The sequence below is a fragment of the Mandrillus leucophaeus genome, unplaced genomic scaffold (genome assembly GCF_000951045.1).
Source record: "Mandrillus leucophaeus isolate KB7577 unplaced genomic scaffold, Mleu.le_1.0 Scaffold172, whole genome shotgun sequence".
Taxonomy (NCBI): Eukaryota; Metazoa; Chordata; class Mammalia; order Primates; family Cercopithecidae; genus Mandrillus; species Mandrillus leucophaeus.
The window spans coordinates 70161-76160 of NW_012101721.1; positions in this window are offsets into that span (position 1 = coordinate 70161).

Consider the following 6000-nt stretch of genomic DNA (forward strand, 5'->3'; position numbering starts at 1 on the left):
ACCTCCTTTCCCCTTCTTCTTCTTCTTCTTCCTCTTCTTCTTCTTCTTCTCCTTCTCCTTCTCCTTCTCCTTCTCCTTCTCCTCCTCCCCCCCCCCCTCCCCCCCCCCCTCTCTTTTTTTTTTTTTTTTTTTTTTTTTCTTTTTTGGAGACAGAGTCTTACTCTTGCCCAGGCTAGAATGCAGTGGCATGATCTCTGCTCACTGTAGCCTCACCCCACTTGTTTCAAGCAATTCTCAGGCCTCAGCCTCCCAAGTAGCTGGGACTACAGGTGCATACCACCAAGCTTGGGTAATTTTTTGTATTTTTAGTAGAGACAGGGTTTCACCATGTTGGCCAGGCTGGTCTCGAACTTCTGACCTCAAGTGATCCACCCACCTCGGCCTCCCAGAGTGCTGGGATTACAGGCCTGAGCCAGCACTTAATATTTTTAAGAATAAGGACTCTCTTGTGTTCAATTTTATAACTGCAATGTCTATGATAGTATTTAGCCTACAGTAGGTATATAGTAAGTGTATGAATGAATCGAATCCTGGTCTTACAAGGAATCTGCTTTTAGCATTTGGCTCTGTGGCAGTCACTTGTTATGGATGGGACTACATAAGCTCAATACAGACCAATATACTGAGCCTGCATTCTAACTAACTAAACGGGAGTCAAGTTACACAGGAATGTTTTGTTGAAAAATGAGGTAATTTCCACTGCATTGAAAAGGACAGTGTTCAATTCATCAACTTTTTTTTTTTTTTTTTTAACATATCTTGAAGGAAACTGCCTTCAGATGAGCCGAATGCAGGTCCCTCTGCAAGTTTTGATCTTGTAGGTCAGTGGTTCTGAGGCATGCGTGCTGAAGGTCCTATAGGTGGCACATGGACCCACCTCCCTGTATCATGTGGTTCTGTCATGATCATGCCTCCCCATGAGTGCTCTTCCGTCTCTCGGAAGCACCTGGCCTCATGCATTTCTGATAGCCCTTGGTGACGTCTTGCCAGCCTCAGGCTTCCCATGGATTCGAATGAGGATTCCTCAAGGTGTGGGAGAGGAATAGCTGGTCCACAGAATATTCTCCCCAAGCCAGCAAGCCGAAGACTGAGAATTACAGAAAAACACTTTTTTTAGTATTTTAAAATTTTAACCTTTTTCTTTCATTCATCTTTATTTGTTTCTTATCTGAACTCTAAGGACTGAATGAGCCTCAGAGAGATAGCAAAGTCAGCTCTTTTACGTATTAGGGGAAAAGCATCAAATTTATCATTTGAAGACCTGGATACTGTTTACAAATTATCTGAAAATTGGAAATGAAGAACTGCATGTCTCTTCAAAATTGCATACAGAGGACTGTCTAACTGGGTCACTGAAGGATCACTTGATGTTTTAGTAGGATGGGGGTTAGCAAACTGTGTCGTAATACAGTTTTATGGGAACACAATCATGCTCATTCATTCCTTATTGTCAATAGGTGCTTTCATACTACAGCGGCAACATTGAAGGGTTGTGACAATGACCACGTGGCCTACAAGGCCTAGAATATTTGCTGTCTGGCTCTACACAGATTAAGTTTGCTGACCCCTGTGCTAGGGGAAGGTAACTTTGACTTACTGCGTACTATTGATTAGTACCCAAACTCTGTCAAGTTAGATGTTAACTTAGAAAAAATTGGTAAGTTTCAAAAAAATTTCTCTTTGGTGGGGAAGGTAACTCCAAGTTAACGGTTTTCTTGCCTTGAAGGGCATTATCCAGTTTTGTATCTATCTCTGCAGTCTTATTTCCCATCGACATTCTTTTTTTCCCATTGACTGCATGTGTCAGTTTCTCATGTCCTTCTTTGAGCCACCCTTTGTCATTCTGCAGGTCCCTTCATTAATGAATTAAAGAAATCTTAGAATTTCTTTAATTCTAAGAATATACGCTCACTGTATATTCTTATGAGAGTCTTTATTGCATGGAGAATTATACGGTGTCTCCTTAAGGCTTGGCAGTGCCTCTTGAATGTAGTCATTTATCCCTCTTGGGCCTCAGGTAACTCCTCTGTTAAGTGGAAATCATTATACCCAGTATCTTAGCCAAATTACTGTCTCACCCAAATAATAACTGGACATAGTTTTGTCATTAAGTTAAAAGATGTTATGTTTATGAAACAGTTTTGTTAACTGCAAAGCATTTATTTGATGGTTGGATATTGCTTCTTGAAAAAATACAGATCTTAGATTAAGAATATGTAGAAGCCTGTTAGGTGTGAATTATAAACAGATATTTGATTATTTGACTTCTCCATTCAGAATAGTTATTTTTAAAAAGCAAACATGTAAAGGTCTTTCTACTCTTAAGCCTAAGCACTCATCTGATGAGTGTACTGAAAATAGAAGTGGTTTATTGAAATATGTCGGACAAATATTCTACTGATAACCACCCATACATGAAATCTTTAAGAAGTGGTTATGAGTTGGAAACTTCTAGGTTGTAATCAGAAAAGGGAGCAAATGACAGAATACAGCTGTGCATTGTTTGGAAGTGGGCTGGAAAGAATTCATTGCCTCTTTAATTGAAAAAAAGTAAGGAGTGATACTAATCAAAGTAAAAGAAGGGAGGTACTCATAGCTAAAAATGGAACTATAAATTGTTTTCTTTTTAGAACAACATCAGTTCTTTGAAACCCATACAGTTCCTTATAATATTCCAAAACAAACTGCCATATGGAAACCTGTTTAGAAAGGAATAATAGCACTCTACCCTACTCCCCAGCCACTAAATTGAAACATACATGAAAACTTAATGTGTTTTTTTAATCAAGCTCAGAAAAGTTTTTTTTTTTACATATTTTTTGACAGTCCGGTCTAATTTTTTGAAGTATGAACATTGGGTAGATCTTGCACAGTAGATAAACCATTCTTTTTTGTTTTATTTTGTTTTATTATTATTTTTGAGATGGAGTCTTGCTCTGTCACCCAGGCTGGAGTGCAGTGGCACAATCTCGGCTCACTGCAACCTCCGACACCCAGGTTCAAGCAGTTCTCCTGCCTCAGCCTCCTGAGTAGCTGGGATTACAGGTGCGCACCAGCACACCCAGCTAATTTTTTTATTTTTAGTAGAGACGAGGTTTCACCATGTTGGCTAGGCTGGCCTCGAACTCCTGACCTCAGGTGATCCACCCGCCTTGGCCTCCCAGCTCATGCTGATATTCCAGGCAGGAACCACCACGCCCAGCCAAGAAACCATTCTTGGAGCACAAGCAAATATACTTTGGAGACAATTTTAATAATCCTAGCAGGGCTACATTCACCATAATTCTGTTGTGGGGTGAGGCAGCATGCTCTGGCTGCTCAGTGAGCTATGTTCTTTTTTTTGGGGGGGACAAGAGTCTCGCTCTGTCTCCCAGGCTGGAGTGCAGTGGCATGATCTCAGGCGATCTCGGCTCACTGCAAGCTCCGCCTCCCGGGTTCACCCCATTCTCCTGCCTCAGCCTCCTGAGTAGCTGGGACTACAGGCGCCTGCCACCATGCCCAGCTAATTTTTTTGTATTTTTAGTAGAGACGGGGTCTCACTGTGTTAGCCAGGATGGTCTTGATCTCCTGACCTCATGATCCACCCGCCTGGGCCTCCCAGAGTGCTGGAATTAAAGGCTTGAGCCACCGTGCCGGGCCTCAGTGAGCTATATTCTGTGCAACCAAGTGAAATTGTTCAAAAAAAAGATTCTCATGTATACAGTAACTTAAAGTGATGCAGTCTACTTAAGATCAGATCTGAGTTACAAAATCAAACGTGATAGCTCCTATGTTCTTTTAAAGTCCAATCTCTTTTATTCATTGTGCTCCAAATGCCTTGAGTACCTGATGTAGAGTAGGTGGCCAATAAATATTGGTTGAATTTCTTGAACGAATCTTTTATGAAAAGATCTACTTTGCTCATCTCTGTGCCCCAATAGCAGGAGCTTGAGGAGAAGGATAAAGGCTTGGATCAGAGCTTTTGATTAATATGTGTGATTATATTAAATGGGTTCACTAAACCAAAAAAAGCAAAGGAAAACAGTTAAGCCAAGAGTTCTTGAGGTTAAAGTCTTGTGATGATTAAAATCGTCATCCTAAGATAATGATGACAAAGTTTCAAGTATTTTTCTGTCTTGACTGCTTTTGTAAGTTGGTCAAACTCTTTAGTTCTTTTAAGAAGACTGCCGGAATTTACAAAACTGTTGATGTACACAGTGGAGTGGACATACTTTGACCCAGCACCCACCTCCAACAGCCTCTACTTGTTGTGTCCTGCAGGGCACTGCAAAGTGGCTACACTTGTAGGATATAGAGCTTTCTTTTATTGAAAGATTTAAAGAGAGGTAACCCCGGGAAGCTGACTTTGCTGGCTTTTCTTTCCTCCACCAGAGACTAAAACCTATGTCCAACCATTGTGCCAGCTCTCAGTCAGCCAGCCTGTTACTTTTGGGCAGTACTCAATGCACAGTCTTGGAGCTCTTCTGCAACCGCGGTGAAACCCCATCGTTTGGAGGCCATGGCCTCATCTTGATGTAGTTAAAGTACACACCTCAAAATGCCCGTCATCAGGCTCAGAATCCATGCTGAGTGGCAAGATAACAACTGATCACAAGGTATTAGATTATGAAACGACCTGTTCGCACTCTTCTGTCTCCATTATTAGCCAACTTTTTAATGCTACAAGTCCAATTTTGTGGATCGACTACAGCCTTCCAAGAGAAAAGTTGTTTGGAGAGAGAGCAAAGCAAAACTGAACAGGAAATAAGTAAGCCAACAGTCATCACCTAATGCAACTGCATAGAAAAGCTGAAAAATATTTTAAGTGATTTCAAAATGTTTGTAGATAGCAAAGAGCCAAACCATCTGGGTGAAACATTCCGTAACTCTTCATTCTTTTGTAGGGGCATTAATTTTGAACTGGAAAAATCTCACCCCTGCCCAAGTTAACATATTTTGTACTTAACACCTCATTCAAAACTCTCAAGTTAAGTTCTAATTAGTAATGAAACTTAGAAGTGCATAGCCATTAATGTTTTTCTTTCAAACATTTGTCCATGAGGCTTGAAAAGGGAGGAATCCCTCCCTGTCCCACTCATATTTCCTGCCAAAATATTAATTCTATTCTAGCTCCTCCCCTATGCCAGAAAAGTCATGCCCTCCCCATTCATGTCTTTTTTTAATATATTCTATCCAGCTGCTCTACCTTCTGCACTAATTCTCTGGGGTGCTCTGCCTAGCCTCTCTCCTTACCTGAGTCTATGCTTTTCTCTGTCCTCTCCTTCAGGTAGTGCCTGCCCTGCCCTCCTTTTCCAAGGTGTCTTCCATGCCCAACCAAATACTGGCCCCGGACAGTTAGCAGGGGAGAGCTTATTGGTAGGACTCCTTAATCTTGAAATAAATGATGAGTATGGTCACCTGAAAAACCCAGACTGGAGATTGGGGACTATGATTTGAATGAGGAGGAGACATCCAAGAATGTTTAGGGTCAGTCTCTGAAGATCAGGTCACCTGTAAAGGCCATGAGGGACTGGCAAATGAGATTATGTCCACTTGGGAGGAAGGAGGACCAGAGAGGTCAGGAGCTGCTGTTTCACTCTAGCTTGCTATTTCCAAACAGCAGGGCAGGACACTGTTTTCAGAATTCTAGAAAGAGAAGCTGGAACCTAATTATTTATTTATTTATTTATTTATTTATTTATTTATTTATTTTGAGGCGGAGTCTTGCTTTGTTGCCCAGGCTGGAGTACAGTGGCACAATCTCAGCTCACTGCAAGCTCTACCTTCAGGGTTCACACCATTCTCCTGCCTCAGCCTCCTGAGTAGCTGGGACTAAAGGCACCAGCCACTATGCTCGGATAAGTTTTTGTATTTTTAGTAGAGATGGGGCTTCATGGTGTTAGCCAGGATGGTCTTGATCTCCTGACCTCGTGATCCACCCACCTCAGCCTCCCTAAGTGCTGGGATTACAGGTGTGAGCCATGGTTCCTGGCCACCGGAACCTAAATTTTGATGTGAAAT